Here is a 22,827-nt window from a genome sequence, read left to right as displayed (position 1 = left end):
GACCTGGTTACACAAATGGGACGAGGCGTTCGCCATTTGTGAAATCATGAATGATATCAAGAAGATCCGCAAGGCCACTCACATGTTTAGTGAGGCAGCGGATCGGTGGTGGATTAAGCAACAAAAAGATGGTATAGCATCCACTACCTGGAAGGGGTTTAAAAGAGAATTCAGGAAACACTTCTTACCTCCTGACGAAGCATCCCGAGCTTGGGATCAATATAGGAACCTTCGTCAGAGAAATTTGTCAGTGGCAGAATACACTAATAAGTTTTGAGAGAGCGTAATGAAGGTCGATGAACCCCTGCCTCAATCAATCCAAGTAAAAGATTTCATATTTGGATTGAATGATCGGATAAAAATGGAAGTTCGGGCTAAGTACGCGAACACGTTAGATGATGCAATAGCCATAGCCCTGAACTATGAAGATGCCAAGGGCAACAAGCCAAGTGGGTTTGCACAGGTCGGAACCCAGTATGGATATCCGAAGAAATCTGGGTTTAAGAAGAAATGGATTAGTAAAGGGAGTGAATCTCAGCCGAGTGGTCAAGCCAAGCAGGCAAAACCAGCTGAAACTCCTAAACCAAGTACCACCATTGGAGTGAAGAGGAAAGTAACCCCAATGGCAGCCCGGGCTTGCTCTAAGTCTCCCTTAAACCCAGAACTAAGAGAAAAAGCGAGGAGAGAAGGCTTGTGTTTTGGATGCCTTCAGCCTCATCAGTAGAAGGATTGTCCACGGAATAAAGATCGTCGGATGGCTGAGATGGTGGTCTCAGAATGCGACGTGAAAATGGAGGAAAGTCCCAGAGCGGAAGAGATGCAGATTCAGCTAGCGGGATCTTCTCAGAGGTCAGTACCTTGTTTGTTATGTGTGTCTGTTGCTAAGCTAGTAACGAGTGCACCTGATAACATCCTATCAAAGCCCGCAGCAACGGGGTATACAGCCTTTAATGATACGGAGTTAATTAAAATGAAAGGGCAAGTGGCCAATCATGATGTCATTGTGTTATTTGACTCGGCGTCAACTCACAATGTGATTAACTCCAAGCTCGTGAAGAGGCTGAAGTTAAAGACTAACCCATCTAACTATGCGTATACAGTCAGGATGGCAGATGGAAGTTCAACTGAAGTATGGGACCAAAGGGTTACCCACAGTTGGAGCTTCGTATTCAGGACTATGCTAAGAAGCTTGATTTTGAAATGACCAAGCTTGCTCATGCAGATATAGCCTTGGGTATGGCGTGGCATTCTAGGAAGAATCCAGCCATTGATTGGAAAAAGCACGTATATCAATTCAAGATGAGCTCGAGAAGAGTTTTTATTCCTTTGTACAGCATCGGTAGAGCCGGTTGATGATTCTTCGGCTAGCACTGATGTCACGCAAAGTGGTGAGATGGCCAAGCTGGCTAATCTTATAATAGAGGAGTTCTCTGAATGTTTTAGGGATGAACTACCTTATGGATTACCTCCAGTGCGGAATGTTCAGCATAAAGTTGAACTGATTCCAGGGCAGAACCTGTAAATAGACCACCCTATAGAATGAGTTTTACTGAAGAGGCGGAGGTGCGTAGACAACTGGAAGAATACCTCAAGTTGGGGCAGATTCAACCAAGTTTCTCACCTTTTGCTTCGCTAGTGATATTAAAGAAGAAAAAGGATGATACGTTTTGCCTCTGTATAGATTACAGAGCATTGAATAATATCACTGTTAAGCACAGGTATCCGATGGCTCAAATTGATGATTTGCTAGATGCATTACATGGAGCCGTGATTTTCAGCAAGATAGATCTTAAGTGTGGCTACCATCAGATCCGGATTAGAGCCGAGGATGTGCATAAAACTGCTTTCAGAAGCAGGTTTGGTCATTATGAGTTTTTGGTAATGCCCTCTGGACTTACCAATGCTCCTGCTACATTCGTCATGCTTATGAACGATTTACTACGTCCGTATATCAGAAAGTTTGTAGTACATTTTATTGACGATATTCTAGTGTTCAGTAAAAGTATTACTGAGCATCATGAACACCTGAGAATAGTGTTCAGTACTTTGAGAAAAGCCTGTCTTTATGTAAATAAAAAGAAAACTATACTGTGTATGGTTAGGCTTGAATATTTAGGATTCATAATTACTCCAGAGGGGGTAGAAATGGATCCGAAGAAAGTGGCTGCGATACTCACTTGGCCAATCCCTCAGAGTCTGTTGCGATCATTCTTGGGACTTGTCCAATTTTATAGAAGGCATATCAAAGGATATTCCGAAATAGTATCACCATTGACTGATCTGACCTCAGATAAAGTACCTTTTATATGGGAACAAAATCAACAAGAAAGTTTTAACACCATAAAACAAGCTATGGTCGCTGGACCGGTGTTAAAAATAGTTGATCCCCAGAAACTGTTGTTCCTGGAAACCGATGTAGTGGCATTGCGGTAGGAGCAGTTCTCCTTCAAGAGGGAAGGCCAGTAGCCTTTGAAAGCAAGAAGCTTTCTCCCTCTCAAAGGAATTGTCCAACTCATGAATTGGAGTTGTATGCTGTTATCCATGCTTTGAAAACATGGAGGCATTATTTGTATGGTTCAGAGTTTTATGTGGATGTGGATCATGATACTCTTAAACATTTTTGTAAACAACCTGACTTGAAAGGCCGCCAAGCTGGACAGACATCGTACATACTTTGATGGCCGTATGGACGGGTATGCAGGGAGACTCCCGTGCAGCCTCAGCTAGGAGGGCTTCTTTCTTCAGGGAATGGAAGGATTCTCCTTTCTTCTCTGAAACTACTACAGGGTTGAGGTGGCACTTTCAACCTCAGCCCTGGTTGTTTTCCACCTCATCCTGAGGGGGTTTTTTATTTATCCTTATGATTTCATGATATATTCCGCTTTGAGCTTGCTCTCGCGGGTTTTTTCTCTTACTTAATAGAACTCTTTTTCTTGGAAAAAAAAAAAAGGCCGCCAAGCTAGGTGGGCAGAGCTCATGCAGGAGTTTAATTTAACGATTCGGTACCGAAGAGGAAAGGATAATAAGATTGCTGATGCATTGTCTCGCATTATGCACAATATGAGTTTCACGGTATTAGAGAGTGCTCTAATGACCGAGATTAGAGAAACTCAAAAGGTGGACGAGTTTGTCCAGAGCTTATGGCCTAAAGCTCATATGTTAAAACCCGGGGAAAATGATAAGGATGACCTGGCATCCAGAAAAGACCAAACTTATGCAAGATATACCATAAGGGATGGTATGCTAAAAAGAAATGGCAAGGTTGTAGTACCTAGTCAGAATGATCTCAGGCAGAGAGTCATTCGACAGTGCCATGATAGCCCATGTGCAGGACACCCTAGGGTCGAGAAGACATATGATCTCGTGAAGCGAGATTTCTTTTGGCCAAAGATGAAAAAGCATATTCATGAATATGTGACACGGTGTTTCTCGTGTCAGGTAAGTAAGGCCGAGCAGGTGAAGCCACCCGGACTTTTACAGCCCTTGGAAGTACCACTAAGTAAGTGGGAGAGCATTTCCATGGACTTTATTGTAGGGCTGCCTATAACACAAGGAGGGTATGATTCTATCCTTGTGGTGGTTGATCGTCTAACCAAGATGGCTCACTTCATTCCGACTAGAGAGTCTGTTGGTGCCCCACAAGTAGCGGATTTGTTTATTAGACATATATTTCGTCTGCATGGACTGCCTAGATCCATAGTGTCAGACAGAGATGTCAGATTTACCGGTCATTTTTGGACAGCGGTATTTGAGACACTAAGGACTGAGTTGGCAATGAGTAGTGGGGATCATCCTGAGACGGATGGTCAGACGGAGAGAGTCAACCAGACTTTAGAGGATATGCTCAGGGCATATGTGTCATTGAGGCAACATACATGGGACAAGTGGTTGCCATTGTTAGAGTTTGCCTACAATGATAGAAAACATTCCTCTACAGGGTTCAATCCGTTTGAGCTGTGAACTATGGTTATAGACCAGCAAATCCAACTATAGTTGGAGTACCTCAGAAAGTGCCTAGTGCCGCGAACTTTGTGGTTCAAATGCGGGAGATGCTAGCACTTGCGAGAGCTAATATCCGCCAGGCTATGGATAGAGCCAAGGTGTATGCGGATGAAAACCGGTCTATAAGAGTATTTAAGGAAGGAGAAAAAGTTTTTCTCAGAGTTCCTTCGCACTCGAAGTCGTTAACTTCAGGAGAGTGTGCTAAGTTATTACCTCGATACTGTGGGCCGTGGTTAATTCTAAGGAGAATAGGCAACGTAGCCTATAAATTAGAATTGCCACAGGGGTGTAAGGTGCACCCGATTTTTCATGTTTCGTGCTTAAAGAAATTTTTACATACAGGTGACTCACTAATCGAAGGTGTGGTTTTGTTTCAGGAGATAGAGGATAATGCAAGGCGCAAACCAATAAGAATCCTGGACCGAGGAACAATGCAAATACGAAATCGGAAGATACCCATGGTGTTGGTTGCATGGGATGGTCAGCCTCTATCCGAAGCTACCTAGGAATCCGTATACCGGTTGCGGAGAGTGTTCCCAGACTTTATCATCGAGGACGCTGATATCTGAAGAGGGAAGGAATGTTACGCTCTAGCCGAGGTAGCATGACCTCGGAAGAGTCAGTCGACATTTCCCTTAAAGGATCCATATTTGTAATATATTTATTTGCGCTTCATGTAAATGATCGGGAGGGAATTAATGTCAAGGTCCTAGGTGAGGGTTGATAGCACCAGACTAGGTGGATCTAAGGCTAAGGGTCTAATGCAATAAATGTGCCTAGGGGCAAAGGAAACTAAAGCATCCCAAGAGAGGGGTGAAATGTTGCATTAGTAAGGCCCTATAATAATGACATGTGGCGTCTAGATCCATCTAGGGAGATGGGGCTTGTTGAAGCTAGAGAGAGATGAGAATGAGCTCTCGCGTATGTTTTGAATTCCAATTCTCAGCTAGCTCTCACGTTTCGGCAAGAAAGGCTGGGTGGAATAATATCGGTGCTACTCCCGTGATTAGCAGAAGGAAACAGAGAAGGTAGTTAACAGAGTCACTGACGGTTGCTTTGGCTGGAGTTCTTTATACGGGCCAGGATCATCATGCTACGGAGGGCATGTGATTAGAGGTTAGGCTGCTGTATTAGAAGAGAGCTACGGATGCTGAGGCTTGATGACAGAGAAGGCGATACTGTGGCGTCGCTACTATGCAGGCGTGAAGGAGAAGAGAGATGTAGGTGCTCTGTGAGCAAGTATAGGAGCTGTGAGGCAGTTACCTTTGCGTGGAGGACCTTGGGCGACAGGGAAGGTGATGTTGTGACGTTATCTTGATCATATGCCAAGCTACGAGCTGCCTACTCTTGCTGGGAGCCTAAGAGACGGGCTGTTTGCTTTTGCTGGAGTCTTGGGGTGCTTGGCTGTGAATCTCGACTGCAAATTTGGAGTAGACAGATTATGAATGCTCCGTGATGATAAGAGAGGCCGTGTTACTGGTTTTCTCCACATGAAGGAGATGTTGTGGTGCAGTTATGACTATGTGAAGATCTCTGAGTTTTGGGGGGAAGTTCAGTTCTAAGTTAATCTGTTTTGGGCTGTGTAGTCTTTTGGCTCTCTTTGAGTCTGTGTGATCCATGTTCAGTCAGTTTTTGTGGGGGTTTGTCTCGGTGCCTAATACAAAGACACATGCTCTGGAACCTGGTTCATAAGCTCATCATCTACGAGCCCACATTATAGCTGATCCTTATGAAGTCTCAGCTATCTGACGTGGTGAAGTATATATTTCCTGGTTGTCTTTTCCTTTTTTTTCCTTATCAACATGTTGAAACAGCAATGTGGAGATGAATAATCACTGAATGAGCTTTTGAGTTTCTTCTTTTATTTTTTTTAACTCTCTTGATTTTCCTTTTAATTCGACACTCTTCTTCTACTGCAAGTACCACTTTGAGCAGCGCTTCAATTTCTTTTTCCTCCCTAAGAGTGTGACCAAGGCTCTGATACCAGTAGCACCAAAAGGGGGACTCTTTCACACAAATTCACCACTTAATTCAATTCGAGAAGAAGAAGCACAATCACACCATGATAGCGACAAGCAAATTGGGTGTAATCTCCCCCCCCGGATGAGTGGCTCATGCTTCCTCATTTAGAGTATTTATAATATTTCATAAAAGCACAAGGATCCAAAATTATCCCTCTCTTCCAAAATAAGGGATTTGCTTTACATAGCCTCTTGGGCCCAAAATTAATTCATGTCCTCTCCAAAATATATTACTCAAACTTTGCAATATTAAAGAAATACAAAACTGGCTCATGGCCATAAAAGATGCGCCATGCGACACCTCGATCGGTACCCTCGCACTAACTCCAATCCTCACTATGAATTTAATCACCTATACTCAGGCCGCCAATTACATTAGTTATTAACAATCGATTGAACGAATCACCAAATCAACCGATCCCACATAATTGCGCTCCAAGTACAATAATCAAGCGCAACACCAATAACACTAGCGACATCAGTATTAACATGGAATCACCCACAATACCGACCATCTAGCATGGCAAAACACAAGCTAGTTAGGCGTCCCCAACACAAAGCATCCACTAGGACCCCCGCCGCGTCCGGTGCGCTCCTATGGAATACTTTGCCATAGTCACACTTGACTAAAATAAAATAATATCCAAAGCAAGATATATCAGATAAATCTATGTCACATACGGCCAGATCTTCAATATGCCATATCCCACTTCAGCAAATCCATGCATAGTCCTGGTACATAGCATTGGTAGGCTGTGAAACGTCTCTTCCAATGCTTGAAAGGCACTCAAGGTTTGGGCCTTCCCTATGGTCACCATCCTTCACTTACCTTGTATGATTTCACAGCCAGTGACTGGGTTGGATGCTATGCAAATGGAGTATCACACAGTGGCAATTGTTTTATGCTTGGAGCTTCATGCAATTCTTGGTTCAGCAAAAGCAGCCTATAGTTGCTACTTCTAGTTGTGAAGCTGAGTACATGGCAGCTTTTACAGCTACAGTGGAAAGTATCTGGCTACGGAATCTACTTGCAGTTCATGCATTTCTTGGTTCAGCAAAAAGCAACCAATAGTTGCTACTTCTAGCTATGAAGCTGAGTATGGGCCAGCTCTTACAGCCACAGTGGAAAGTATATGGCTACGGAATCTACTCCAGGACCTTGATGTTGGCCAGACAGGTTGCACCAATATCAACAATCAAAGTGCTTTAGCCATTGCGTACGCATGTACTAAACATATTGAGTTTTATTATCAAGAGTGCCAACAGGGGATATTCGCTGGTTTTATGTTCCAACACAACAAAATTTGGCAAATATCTTCACCAAGGCACCATTTGTTATGTGATTCTGCCATCCCTGTAATTCCATAGGCTGCTAGATTCTTTTGGATGAACATGTACAACCATGGCATTAAATTTTCATTCCAAGTATCTCTAAGAAGTTTCCAAAGTACTTGACTTATACCATGTAGGGGGCTTGATTGGTTAGCCCTAGTATGGCCTTGTAAGCTAGTGCTAAGTTAGTGTGCTAACTCTATTAGTTCATTTTGATAACGTCAACTCTTATAGCTTAATGTTGTCCCATGAGTCGACCAGCAGGCTAGGGTTGTAGGGCTATAGCCTTCATAGTGATGTACCATCACTTCAGTTGTGATGTACCATCACTTCAATGCTACTACAATAACACATGGTCTCGACCTCTGCCCGTTGTTTGTACTGCTTCATTCGAAATGAGTTGAGAGTTTTGAGGTTGGCTTTGAGTCAGTGTGGGGCAAGTATGAGGTAGCAGTTACACAGTTAGTAATTGTTGCAGTTGGTAAGGCTTGTGATCATGCTAAGAGTGAGCGAGCAAGGCCACCAACACTTGTACCCACTAGTGAGCTTGAACGCCTCAAATTGAATTGATTCATTGGAGGCCCTAAGCCTTGGTTGAAGCAAAAGGTTATAGGCAAAGATCCCCAGACTTAAGCAGCCGCTTTTGCAAGTAGCACTTGCTAAAGACTAGAAGAAAGAACCTATGCTGCCCATACCTGTTGTAGGCCATCTTTTGGTGGTTCTAGTGATGCCCTATACGCCATGGTATGTGCCTTGTAGGCATAAGTGTAGGCACTTATAGTGTTAGTGCCTTCTATGCCACAAAGGACACTTAGTCCTATGTGACACCTAGGACACTTAGTCCTAGGCCTAGATACAAGTACTTTGTACTTGTGTTTTGCAACCTTATCTAAGTTTGACGTGACTTCTCTTTTCGACTTGTCTTGTACATGCACTCTCTCTCTCTCTCTTCGATTGGCATCTACAGTGGTATCAGAGCAGGTTTTGCTCTAGCCCTCCAGCTCTCCTCAGCCCCGAGTCCTCCATTGCTCATTGGAGATTTTTCTGCCCCGCTGGTCGACAAGCAGGCGTCGTACAGTCGTACAGATCTGCGTACCTTCCAGCTTGTTCGAGGTCCTTCAGCCCTATCTGCTCCGTACTCTATGTAGTTGCCGTACTACATGTCCGTGCACATCCGTACCTGCGCATCGAGGGTCGTCGTACTGAAATCGCCGTACGCCGTACTGAAGTCGTGCATCGCAGTATATTTCGCCGTACCTTCAGTGGGTCGTCGTACGCCGTACTGTAGCTGTTGCATCGCCGTACTCTGCACCTGTACCTGCGCCGTCGTACTGTGCCGTACGTGAGCAGACATGCGTCATACTCGTACTCTGTACCGTACATTCGTCGTCAACTGTACCTACGCCGTACCGTACGTTGCGTTGTACTCCATCTGTACGTCATACTGTACCGTATGCCGTTTCGTACCTTCGCTGTACAAGGTCCTTGGTCTCACTGCAGTCATCTACAGATTTGGGGCTTTTGTAGGACATTGGCAAATTTGGGGTTTTCATTTCCTTTCACCTCCTTTAATTGCAATTTCTTGCAAGAAATTGGAGTTTTGGGATTTGTTCTGCAATTTCTTGTTTAGATTGCAGTACATTGGGTCAGATTGCAGTACATTGGGTCAGATTGCAGTACATTGGGTCAGATTTGTAGGACATTGAGTCAGATTTGCATACATTGGGTCACATTTGCAAAATTTCAGCAAAATTTGGGGCTTTTCTGAATTTGCCCTCTTTTTGGCCTATTTGCCCTCAATAAATTTGGGGCTTTTGCCAAATTTGCTATTTTTGCAGTGAACATTGCCTGTCACAGTCACATTTGGGTCAGATCTGCATTTGCCCTTTGATTTGGGTCAGAAATTTGCAGATATTTGCTGTCATTTTTGGGACAGCCAGTTTTTTGCAGTGATAGCCTTGAGGCTTTTGGGTTTTCAGGTCTTTTACAGGTTATCACAGTTGCTATGGCTGGGAACAATCAAGATTCATTTGGAGTTCTTCGTGAAGATGATAAGTTGGATGGCACCAACTATCCAATGTGGTCTTATCTCATGAAACATATTCTTGTTGCAAAGCATTTAGGGAATATTGTTTCTGGGGCTGATCTGAGGCCAGCCAATGCTACAGTGGTTGGTTCTACTGCTGCACCTTCTGCAGGTGGTACTCCTCCTGATGCCTCTTCCTCTAGCACTCCTGCTGCTGCTCTTCCAACTCAAGAACGGTCTAGATGGGATGCAAGAGATGCAAATGCACATTCATGCATTGCTTTATCATGCGAATCATTATTCCACACATCCGGTCTTGCAAGACAGCAAAGGATGCTTGGGATAAATTGGCTTCTCTATATCAGATTCGCAATGAAGCTCGTGTTGCATATTTGAGAAGGCAATTACAGGAAGTGAATATGAATGAAGGTGAGTCAATGGATGCATATTTGACAAAGGTCAAGGACCTCATGGAACAACTTGCCAACATTGATGAGGTGGTGCCAAATTCACAGCTTGTCAGTACTACATTGAATGGACTACCAGATACATATCAAGGGTTTGCTACAACCCTTCGATTAGTGGCCATGGGTAATCCAGACCACTATTCTTTTGATCAGCTAGTTACTTTGCTTTTGCAGGAAGAGCAAAGTAGAGCTAACAGACAAGCCATTATTCCTGATCATGCATTTGCTTCACAGCAGACAGGAAGAGGCAAGGCTTCCAAGCCTATGGGCAAGCCAAAATCTGCGCACAGCAGCTGCAATTCCTCTACGCATAGCAGCTGCAATTCCTCCCATGCATCTAAAAATACAGCAGATAAGGGAAAGAAGAAAAGATGCAACTATTGTCGCAAGCCTAGACATGACATTTCAGAATGCAGGGATTGACAGTTAATGCCTCACATGCCATTGAATCCCATGAGCCAGCAAATGCTTCACATGCACATGCTCTTCGGGATGATTGGGCATGGGCTGTCCATTGCTCCAGCAAATGCTTCACATGCACATGCTCTTCAGGATGATTGGGCATGGGCTGTCCATTGCTCATTTGATCCCTCCAAAGCTGATGCACTTTTTACTGCTAACGATGCTCAATCCTGGTACTTTGATAGTGGTGCTTCCAAGCATGTCACATCTTGCAGACAGTTGTTTCATTCTCTAGCTGATGCACCTCGAGGGGGGACTGTTACATGTGCCAATAATGCTTCATATGCTGTAAAAGGAGTTGGAGATGTGCAGCTCACATCCATTTCCAGCCATCCTATCACTCTGACAAATGTTCTTTTTGTGCCTGGAATTGAAGTCAACTTGATTTCAATTTCAGCAATTGCTACTTCAAGTTTCAGAGTAATTTTTGATGGCTACAGATGCCTAGTATATGATCTTCGTGATGACAATGCCATAGTTGTCACTGGCACTTTGCAAAAAGGGCTTTATCACCTTGATCATCATTCAGCTGCACTTTCTATTGAAGCATTGGCTATTTCAGATTCACAGCTTGCTGAAACTCATCTTTGGCATGAAAGAATGGGCCATCTCAATTATAGAGCTCTTGCAAAGCTACATTCACAGCAGATGGCAAATGATGTACCTCAGACTCACACAGTTTCTAAACATGTGTGTGAGGGTTGTCTTTTGGGTAAGATGCATCGATTTCCTTTTCAAAAGAATTGATGCATTTCTATCCTCACGGGGCATTATTCACTCATGCACTACTCCTTACACTCCTCAGCAGAATCCTGTTTCTGAAAGGAAAAACAGGTCCACAATGGAGATGGCCAGATGCATGCTTAAGGCCAAGTCTTTGCCCAATAAATTTTGGCTTGATGCAGTGATGTGTGCCAACTATGTGCTGAATAGATCACCTACACGGGCATTAAAGAGTATTACACCTTATGAAGCATGGAAAGGCAGGAAGCCTTCACTTTTACACATGAAACTTTTTGGGTCTCTTGCATATGTTCATGTACCATCTCTGCTGAGACATAAGCTTGATGACAAGGCAATCAAATGCATATTCATTGGTTACAGCCAGGAGAGCAGAGGGTATCGGTTATATCAACCAAATACTGGGAAGATTATTGTCAGTAGAGATGTGATCTTTGCTGAACATTCAGCTTCTCCTCTTGTCGACTGCAAAGCAAAGCCAAATATTGACATGTTTGATGCCTTTGAATCTTGGTTACCTCTACCATCATCAGAAGAGGATTTTGAGCAGCAACATGAGCCTCCTGCAGGCCCTCCACTAAGCAATAATCAGCCACCACCTCATGCTGATTTGCAAATTTCTCTTCCGGCACAAAATGATCCCACTACTCATGATGCAGTCATTGAAGAAAGAGCTGTCAATAGACAACAAAGGCAAGTTCCCAGATGGCTTCTTGACACATTGAGGGACAGCAAACAAGATCAGCCTTTTGCTGCCCGGACAAGATCAGGGAATAGACAGCATGGTCACTTTCTTGAGTTTGCACTCCTTGCTACAGCTTGCAATGAAGAGCCTTTGTGCCATGTTACCTTATCACACGACCACCTGTCGACAAGCGTTGACCACATGACGACATCTGTTGACCACATGTTGACCATGTGTCAACACAAGTTAGCCACGCGATCACACGGGTTCATCCAGGAGTACTGTCCAAGGCTGTCAACCACAGGTCGACACATGTCAACCACAGGTCGACACAGGTCAACCACAGGTCGACACAGGTCAACCAGGAGTACCGTGTCCAAAGTGATCTCATCAAGAGCTGCGCACATGGAGAGTGAGCTTAGCACATGGAGCAGTCAGGAGTATTTATATTACACAGTGGTTCAGTGATACAGTGGTGCAGTAGTGCGGTGAACTAGCTCACCTGCACATGGAGAATTTATACCATCGAGCTGGCGAGTAAGGGAGTCAGAAAGTCGCCGAAGCCATCAAGAGGTGCGGTGAACCAGCTCACCTGCACATGGAGAATTTATATCATCAGGCTGGCGAGTCAGGGAGTCAGGAAGTCGCCGAAGCCATCAAGAGAGCCAGCGGTGCAACGGCTATCCTCAACAGCTAAGGCGATAAGAGGATGACCAATGGGAAGAAAGGGGGGGATTCTCAGCGAAGAAGGGACCCTCCAAGGCGGGGGATGAGGATGAAGGAGAAGGGAGAGAGAGAGCGGCATTCGACAGAGAGCGAAAGAGAGGAGAGTGAGGAGAGATAGAGGCTAGAGCTACGAGCTCGCCAAGGAGAGAATGTGGAGAGACTTGTGTGCACCTTTTGTCTACTATGGGGATAGACCTGTGTATTCTGCTGATTTGCGGCTTGTGTATTCTTGTGACTTGCGACTTGTGACCTGGGGACACGTCCAGTGATATGTACATTGGCCAACTCGGTCACTTTCTCATCTCTCTTGTCTCTTCCGGATATGGGGATTGTTCACCAGTGTAGGATTTTCTTATTTTGCTTATGTTGTGGAGTTCACCGGTGATTGTCATTTAGCATAGTGCACTCGTACGTGCACTCGTACGTCGTCGTTCACTGCAGTATAGCATACGACACTCGCACACTACTGCACGGTGCGCTCTGCACGATCCATTGCATTAGAGCATTGCAAAACTCATGCTTCTCACGCCAGTGGCCTTTGGCCTCCGGTAACACCTCCGGAAGGATAGGAACCCCTCCCCCTCAAACATGCCATAAAGATGCTTTTGACAGCAAAGAGTGGATGGATGCAATGAAAGCTGAGTTACAATCTATTGCCAAAAATGACAATTGGGAATTAGTAGATCTCCCACCTTGCAAGCATGCCATTGGAACGCATTGGGTCTACAAATTAAAAAGGAAATCTGATAGCAGCATAGATCGATACAAAGCCCTTCTTGTTGCAAAAGGGTATGCCCAACAACAAGGCATTGATTTGAGGAGACATTTGCTCCCACATCCAAGATTACTACCATTCGATGTGTCATTGCCATTGCAGCCCATCATCATTGGCAAGTGCACCAACTTGACATCAAGACTGCCTTTCTGCATGGGGATCTGCAGAAAGAAGTCTATGTCACACAACCTCCTGGCTTTGAGGTTGTTAATTCTGAAAATAAGGTATGCCGGCTTAGAAAAGCCCTTTATGGTTTGAAGCAGGCACCCAGGGCATGGTATGCCAAAATTCATGCACACTTACTATCCCTTGGTTTTCAGAATAGTCCCACAGAACCCACTCTTTATTTCCGTGGGAGTGGATCTGATTTTTTAGTGCTGATTTTATATGTGGATGATATGCTTATCACAGGCCCAGATACTCAGCAAATTGCAGCTTTCAAGGCTGATTTGCAGCAGATTTTTGACATGTCAGACATGGGACAGCTCCATTATTATTTGGGCATTCAGTTTGCTCATGTTGAGGGGGGTATCATGATGTCTCAATCCAAGTATATTGGACAGCTCCTTGATCGTTTTCAGTTTGAGGATTGCAAGCCAATCTCTACTCCAGTGGACCCTGGCTTCAAATTCTCAGCTCATGATGGGAGCCCACCATGTGATATCACTCTTTATCAGCAGGCTGTTGGATGCCTTATTTATTTATGTCACACCAGACCTAACTTGCAGTATGCAGTATCTCAGCTCAGCAGATTCATGCACATGCCCAGTTCATAGCATTGGCAGGCAGTGAAGAGAGTCTTCAGATATCTCAGAGGCACTCAGGATTTAGCCCTCTTCTATGGTGATCAGGGTTCACTTACCATGCACGCTTACACGGATAGTGACTGGGCAGGATGTTCAAAAATCAGAGTGTCACATACTGGCAATTGTTTTTTGCTTGGCAATTCATGTATTTCTTAGCTCAGCAAGAAGCAACCGACAGTTGCCACGTCTAGTTGTGAGGCTGAGTACAGGGCAGGCTTCACCGCTACAGTAGAGTGTGTTTGGCTTCGACAGTTACTTACAGATCTTGATATTTGCCAGACATCCTCCACTATTGTCTACACTGACAGCCAGAGTGCTTTGGCCATTGCGCGTAACCCAGTGTTTCATGCGCGTACCAAGCATATTGAAGTTCACTATCATTATGTTCGGGAGCGGTTGTCAGCAGGAGACATAGAGTTGTCCTATCTTCCCACAGAGGACAACATCGCAGATATGTTTACAAAGGCACTTCCTCGTCCCAAGTTCGAAGTCTTCCGACAGGCTTTACACTTGGTTCCCTTTGTTACATGATCTGACATTCCTTGTACATTCATAGGTGGCTATATCCTTTTGGATGAACATGTGCCACCATGACCAGAAACTACCAGGTATTCTGAGACGTTTCCAGAGTACTTCAGCCCATCCCATGGAGGGGGATTTGTAAGCCATCTTTTGGTGGTTCTAGTGATGCCCTATAGGCCATGGTATGTGCCTTGTAGGCATAAGTGTAGGCACTTATAGTGTTAGTGCCTTCTATGCCACCTAGGACACTTAGTCCTATGTGACACCTAGGACACTTAGTCCTAGGCCTAGATACAAGTACTTTGTACTTGTGTTTTGCAACCTTATCCATCTAAGTTTGACGTGACTTCTCTTTTCGACTCGTCTTGTACCTGCACTCTCTCTCTCTCTTCGATTGGCATCTACACCTGTGACTTCAATTTTGGTAGGTGCTCCAATAATACAATTACCATGCCACCCCCGAATGGAAGTCAAATAGAAAAGCACATGGAGAGGATGATGGTTGTGTTCAATGAACAAGCTGCATTTAGTGTAGGCCCCATTGCAAGCCTTGTTTGATAATTTTGGTACTAAGCTGCAGATGTCTAGCGCTTTCCATCCGCAATTGAACGGCGAGACGGAAAAGTATAATGGTATGGCATTTGATATTTTGAAATCATATTGTCATGATGCTCAGGGAAAGTGGGAGGAGTTTCTTCCGCTTGTACAGGCCACTCTAAACGATACCTATTCTTCGAGTATTGGTCGCACACCTTATGTAGCGGCATGGACGGCAATTTATCTCACTCCTCACCCAGATGGTGTCTCCATCTCTTGAAGCCAACAAAACCACCGAATCAATGGTAGAGATTCGGAACCCATGAAAAGCCGCATCGCCAAAGCTCAAGCATCGTATACGTGCCAAGCTACCAAATCTAAACGAGATGTCCAGTATAAAGAGGGTCAATGGGTGTATTTATGCATTATCAAGCAAAGATTGAAGCAGGTGGGCAAGTGATGCCGCTGTCCTTAGCTCAAGCATCGTATACGTGCCAAGCTCACAAATCCAGACGAGATGTCCAATATAAAGAGGGTCAATGGGTGTATTTACGCATTATCAAGCAAAGATTGAAGCAAGTGGGCAAGTGATGCCCTAAGCTATCCTTTAAGAGCTTCGGACCATTCCCTATTATTCAAAAGATCAACAATGTCTCAATGAAGTTACGCCTACCAAACAATTAGACTATGCACAACGTGTTCCATGTAGCTTGGTTAAAGCCATATTTTGGACCCCCTCTTTCAGAGATTTTCGATGAGCACCAACCTAAAGTTCTTGATGAAGCCCAAGTGTTGCAACTAGAACACATCCTTCTTCATAAATTCAAGCATGGGTCAGGACGCAGGATCCAGGAGTTTTACACCAAGTTCCGTGATCGAGGTACCCATGAAGTAGTGTGGTTAGACAAAGATTTTTTCCAAGAGTTTCCCCAGATGTTGGCGGACTACTTGGAAGCAATGAACCAACCGCCAAGTTAAGAAAGCAGGGAATGTCACATGCACCCCTGCACTTGGGTACAAAGTGACACACTGGCTACATCGACAAGTGCGTAAAGTTCCCTAGTAGGAGTTTTTGTCGTATGTTGTGACCCCTTTGTAAGCCCTTGTTCAGGGACAGTCGAGCACAAGCTCCGTAAGTCAGTCTCTCAGCCTTAGGTCAAGTCAGAAGATCAGTTTTGTTCACTGGAAAACCATAGGGTATTGTTTCTGTCTTAGGTTTAGGGATAGTTTTAGGTCCAGCCTAGGATAGGAGCCCTTCTAGGCCCCCTCAGGGCTGGAACAAGTGAAGAGAATGGCAAGGGAAGGGCTTCCTTTGTAGGCTATCCTGCACCCCAGGGCTTCCTTTGTAGGCTATCCTGCACCCCTCCCTAGGCTGCCATTTATGGGGCCTAGGGCTGCCTTATGGGGCCAAGGGACCAGCCAACCAGCCCCAAAACAGCCAACTGAAAAGTCGGCTATTTGGGGCAGGTTGGCTCAGCCCCAAAAGCCCTATAAATAGGGGGCCTCTAGGCCCTCTTTCCTCATGCAGTTCCCCCCCCTCCTTCAGCCTCCTACAACTCCTCTCCAGCCCCCTCTGAATAGCCTAACACTCCCTAGCGGTGGCCCTCTGACCAGCCTCATCCTTTGGCATCAGTTCAGCCCTCTGGGTAGGTGTTATGCAGCGCATCAGATGGGGAGTCAAGACAGCGAACGAAGTAAGGTTTGGGGTCTGTTTCAGCAGCTCTTTCAGTTAACTTTTACAGTTTTACACAGCTCATTCTCAGCTCTTTATTTCACTCATCTCTTAGCTCTCTTATAGGATCTATCACTCCTAGCTTTCACTCTCTCACTCACACAGTAACCCTGCATTCCAGTGGACAGCACAAGCCTCTCCCTTGCCTTGCAAAAGCGTCCTACATCGTCAGTGTGGACAGCATCAAGGTCTTTGTATTGGTCGGCGTTGCCTCTTAGGTCTTTGGTTCTACTATACGTGTGCACAATGAACTCTTTAGAAGCGCGTTCTGTGCTCTTGAAGAGTGTTCTATGTATTTCTCAGTTCTCCAAGTATTCTCCCCTGATTGGGGGAGGGGGACCTCAATGGGTCCAAGGACCCAATAGGTTGCCGCCTTGTCAGACGCTTGCAGAAGTTAGGTTACGACTCGGAGGTTATATCGGCAGTAGTAGCTCTCTATGAGAGGGTGACGGGCCGGGTCAGGATTGGTACCAGCTGGACCACAAAGATCACGAGCACTATAGGGGTCAAACAAGGATGTCCCTTGTCACCGACTCTATTTGGCCTCTACATCGACGAGCTCGAGACCACCATCAGGACACTCGGAGGTGCAGGCTGCTCTCTTGCGGAGGCTATCATCCAGATTCTCTTATACGCAGACGATGTAGTACTACTATCCTCCTTTGCTTCTGGTCTTCAGCGACACCTGGATGTGGACTTCAGATCTTCTGTGATACCCACGACTTGAAGGTCAACCTTGGGAAAACCAAGGTCATGATCTTCAACACCTCCCGACCCGCTATGCACCGAGAGCAGTTCCTCTTCGCCGGCGACCCTGTAGAGATAGTCGACTCTTATACATACCTGGGCGTTGTATTCTCAGGCCCGATCTTCACGATGCGCCCGGCCATGCAGGCCAAGATCAGCCGAGGCTATGCCGCTCTTGCCAAACTGGAGCGACAATGCTACCACTCTCACTTTCAGGACCCGTGGACCAAGTCTCTTCTTTTTGATTCCTTGGTCCGCCCAGCAGGTATGTACGGCAGCCCATGGTGGGGGGTCGACCTTTCAGACACAGAGTGGGCACGCGTCGAGCGCCTACAGATACTGACGTTTGCTCGGATGATCCGCAACAAACCATCGGTACCTCATCATATCATCTTAGCAGAATTCGGCGCCTCACCAGTACAGCTTGATGCGGCCTTCCAGGCTATCACTTATCTACACAGGGTCAGGGACTTCAGCTCCTCTTCCGACGATCGCTTCCGCCTACCCTGGCTAGCCCTATCCTCCTCTATGGCCTTATCCGCTGATGGGGACCAGCGATGTTGGTATAGACGCCTTTCCAGTTGGTTCACCCGACTGGGCCTCGACATGGACCGGTTGCCTCCTTTTCAGTATAGCCTCGACGCTCCACCATCCCCTTTCTCCCCCACTGACCAGGAGGTCAACCAGATCATCCGAGAGGACCTGCTCCAGCTTCACACCTGGAGGACTTGGTTTCTTCATCCCGAGCTTCCTATGAAGCTCGATTGCTATCGCCGACAATGCCTCCAGATCTCATAGGAGGGTTTCATCACGCCTCCGGGCTATACACAGATTCATCTACCGCATGCGCTCCGGATTTCACTCGGCCAGTATAGGGTAGGATAGAGAGTGGACGCACAGAGGGTATCCCACGAAAGGACCGCATCTGCCCACTTTGCGACCTGCAGGAGATCGAGTCGAAGGAGCACTTTGCTTTCAGATGTCCTATCTATTATGCCATCCGAGGCCGGTACCACTGCCTATTCCGCGACGGATTCGGCCCCCTCACACGCATGCTGCAGTTCCCGGACCAGCGGTGCCTAGCCGCTTTCTTACATGAGATGACCCGCCACCGAGATGCATCCCTCCGGGCACCACAGCATGCGCAGCCCACACAGCGTGAGGACACTCAACGACCCATCACTGTTTTCTTCCAGTCACAGGATACCTCTTCTCAGTCTAGCCGACGACGCGGACGTGAGCGAGAGCCAGAGCCACGACAGCTACGCCAGCGGACAGACTCACACATCCGGGTCCATGACATCCCTTCTATGCTCTCAGCACGCCCTACCGGGGTCACCGTCGCTCTCGTTCTTCAACATAGGGCCTCCCGCCGCCCTCGACGACCGAGCTCGACTAGGCAGCGTGACGTCTGAGGCCAATCATCCATCGCAGGGTTTTTTCGACCTCCCATTTGACGAGCCCTCTATGATTGGCCTCTGACGATCACCACAGGCATATATATATATTTGTATCTCCCCCCTTCTGCTCCATTTTTTTTATGCCATTTTTTTGTATCATCTGGAGATAGATACACATTTTTTGCACCAGGACTAGACATACCGTCCTTCATAACTTTTTTGAAGAAACGGTTGGCCGGACCATTTTGAGACCGCCACCGTTATGCTCATTGTACTAGTTATCTTTAGTCTCATAGACCTTCACGGTCTCTCGAAGACTTTAATAAAATTTCTTTCTTTCTTTCTTTCTACCCTCATCTCCTTTCTCTCTCTATGGTGTACAACACTAATTCCTCGCTAAAGGTTTAAAGAAGGTCTTACTGTGAATTACATGATTAGATTACCGTTGCATGTTACAGTGATGTTGCAACCATGTGTAGTTTTCATGTGCTCCCAACCAAGCCAGACAAGAATGCATATGCAGTTATATTGGGAAGGCCATGGCTGCATCAAGTGGGAGCGGTTCAAAAGTGGGCCACTGGAGAGTTGATTTCGCATGGTGGTACAAAAACAAAAGAAATATAATTTGAAGGATGGGCAAAACGAAAATATAAAGAATAAAGCATTAGAAAACACATCTTCATCACAGTATGATGACTATGATTCTGACTCAGGGGAGTCTCATACTTTAACTGCAAGTCTGTTTGGCTTGACTCTGGATACAGTCACGACACTTTAAGAAGAGGATGCCAATAAAAGAGCTGAGAGGAGAGCAGCATATCTGAAAATGCAAATCCACAGTTGGGAGGCTTTAAAGGAGGAGGAATACCTAAATATGCTAAATGGCTTTCCTCAGCTCTTTGTCACTGATTACTGGCAGATGTGCAGTGTGACAATGGTGCAAGATGAAATCAAGTTATAGCCGGATGCTAAACCAGTGTTTAAAAACTCAGAATCTTGAGGGTGATACAAGCAGAAGTGCTTAAGTAGGAGATAAATAAGCTCTTCTGCAGGCTTTATCTTTCCCGTGGAGAATTCGGAATGGGTGTCGGTTGTGGTAGTCACACAAAAGAAAAAGAGTTAAGTGGCATTTGTGTGGATATGCGTCCATTTAACGTGGCATATTTGTGTGGATATGCATCAAGGGGATTGAGACGGACCCTGAGAAGTCTCAACAATACAGGCCATGCAAGTGCCAAAAACGAACCCAACAGTGGAAGAAATTCACACAGAAGTACTATGGTATTGGAGATATCATAGCCAAAGAGTGTGCTGGTGTGAAGTGTTGGTGTGTAGTTCTAGGTGATCTAGTACTAGTCTATGATTGTGAGTCATGTGTGAGTGCCACATGTCATCATGGGACTTATTCCATACGCAGTAGGTGCTAGTGTGTGAGTGAGTAGCCTATATAAGGCTTGTAGTTCACTTATTTTGTCATACTTGATGAATGAATGAAAGCCTCTTTCATGTCTTCATTTGAGCATCGTTTCCTCACACCTTAACCTTCTCTCTCTCTCTCTCTTCACCATGTTTCTAACATGGTATCAGAGCAGGTCATTCCTGCCCTAATCCGCCCTGCCACGTCATCATCCTAACCCTAAGTTCGTCTATTCTGCCCCCTCCTCTCAGCCGCCTCTATTCTGCCTCCTCCTTGCAGTCATTAGGTTCCGTTTTGGCCTCCATAATAGCCAGCCACCTTTTCATTCTTTCCTGCCTCTGTTGCTGCCTCTTTCCTCATAGCTAGACACCTTCATTTGAGTCCCTCTAGAGCAGTAGGTGGCACTATTGTTTGCTGCTCGGCAGTTTCTGCAAGGTCACACCTGCACACATGGTTTCCAAGGCTCCTTTGAAGCTATTCATTACCGTTTTTAGGGTTCCTAAGCTGCTGCAGCAGAGCCAACCATCTATTCAAGGTTTTGAGGTTATTTACGACTTGTTCTGAGGCTGCTGCTGCATAACCACCTTCAATAGAGGCATTTTCAAGCTGCTTTGGGGCCTTCAACGCATCTACATCAGCTGTCTTCTGCATCAGATAACAGCTACAGCATTCGGAGCTGTTCTGGGGAGCTGACTTTCACTTCAGAGACCAGCTGTTCCGTTTTGGTACAACCACACACTTGCTGAAGCACCTCGGTGTACTTTGGAGCTATTCTGCTGAGCTGCTTTACAAATTTCAAGGCATATCTTTGCTGCTCTCAGATTCGGGTTCATATTTGGAGCATCTCTAGGCATTTATATCTGTTCTTTTGGACACAAGGAGATTGCTGGTTCTTCATCTTAGCTTGCTGCCCACCTTCACGAAGTCCTCTTCAATCATGACTTCCTTGTATTCAAGTTCTATCCTCGTGGAGAAGTTTAAGGGGAAAGGTTTTCCCACATGGCAAACCAAAATGCAGCTGCTTCTTATGCATGAAGGAGTTTGGGATGTTGTTGAGGATTTGCCCTCATTGGTCTTTGCTTGGCCGACTCTCTCATCCATCATGTGGATTTCAAGTTGACTGCTAAGCAGATTTGGAGTCACCTCGAGACCTTGTTTCGTAATAAGATCACCAATTCTAGAGTCTTTCTGAAGCTCAAGTTTTATGATTTGAAAATGGAAGAGAGTGATGAGTTGAGTGATCATCTAACCCGGTTTCAGCCTCTTGTTCAACAACTCTCAAGTTTGAAAAGTGTACCTGATGATGTAAGATGGCTGTCCTTATGAAGAGTATGCATGAATTTCTCGCATTTGAGCACACTCTTGAAGTCCTTCGTCTTGCCACTACCATGTTTGATGATATGATGGCACTCCTCATTGAGAAGGACCGTCGCAATAAGGAAGCCACTCTTGCCTCTCCTGGTGATCATGCATTTGCTTCCACAAGCAAATGGAAGACCAACAAGAACAATATTTGCAGGTTTTGGACGAGGATCCATTTGACCAGGGTTGGGCTTTCTAGGCCCCTATGCTATGTGTGCTTGTGTTGTGTCAATAGCGGTTCTCAGCCTTGAGTTGTCCCTATTAAGTGAATGTATTTGGAGTCAATAAGAGGTACTCTCCTGGGTTGTCCCCCAAAAATGAATGTATTGTCTTTTACTTTGGTTTGATGATATTGACCACCCAGTTCAAAGTAAGGGGGGGTGACGAGTGATGGTTAGCCCTTGCCAGTCATCGCAAGCTGACTGAGAAGTCACTATCACATGGGTGGTGTTGGATAGTTGGACTTGCTCTTTGTAGTATTGCGGTGGAGGGGGAATCGGTCTACTCTTTGCGTATTGGGTCTCACACTCTTTGCTCTGAAGGGGGTTGTTGGAGATATCATAGCCAAAGAGTGTGTTGGTGTGTAGTACTAGGTGATGTAATACTAGTCTATGAGTGTGTCATGTGTGAGTGCCACGTGTCATCATGGGACTTATCCCATATGCACTAGGTGCTAGTGTGTGAGTGAGTAGCATATATAAAGCTTGTACTTCACTTATCTTGTCATACTTGATGAATGAATGAAAGCCTTTTTCATGTCTTCATTTGAGCATCATTTCCTCACACTCCAACCTTCTCTCTCCTCTCTTCACCATGTTTCTAACACTTGCCCTCAGCCCAATTTCACCACAAGCCCACCTTGACACCCCACCAGCCCAATTTCACCACAAGCCCGCCTTGACACCCCACCAACCCTGGCTTGACACATGGCACCCCCGCGGCTGGTATGCTCTCATGTTGCATGGCTGATTCCAACGTCGCCAAGTTGCCAAGCCCATTGCCCCTCGCAATAGAGAAGAATATTGCTATTCCTCTGATGCGTTGCGCCATGCTGAACATGCAGATCC

The 22,827-nt window shown here is 45.7% G+C and overlaps 1 protein-coding gene across 1 annotated transcript in view; it reads right to left on the bottom strand.

Moving 5' to 3' along the window:
- The window catches only part of LOC147890459 (uncharacterized), a 217,565-nt gene that overhangs the window by 193,900 nt on the left and 838 nt on the right, over window positions 1-22,827 (bottom strand). The gene's annotated exons all lie outside the window — the stretch shown is intronic.

The sequence above is a fragment of the Dipteris shenzhenensis genome, chromosome 19 (genome assembly GCF_047967505.1).
Source record: "Dipteris shenzhenensis isolate YYH24624 ecotype China chromosome 19, Dip_SZ_1.0, whole genome shotgun sequence".
Taxonomy (NCBI): Eukaryota; Viridiplantae; Streptophyta; class Polypodiopsida; order Gleicheniales; family Dipteridaceae; genus Dipteris; species Dipteris shenzhenensis.
Note: the sequence above shows the minus strand (reverse complement) of the source record. Positions and strands in the feature narration are given on the sequence as shown.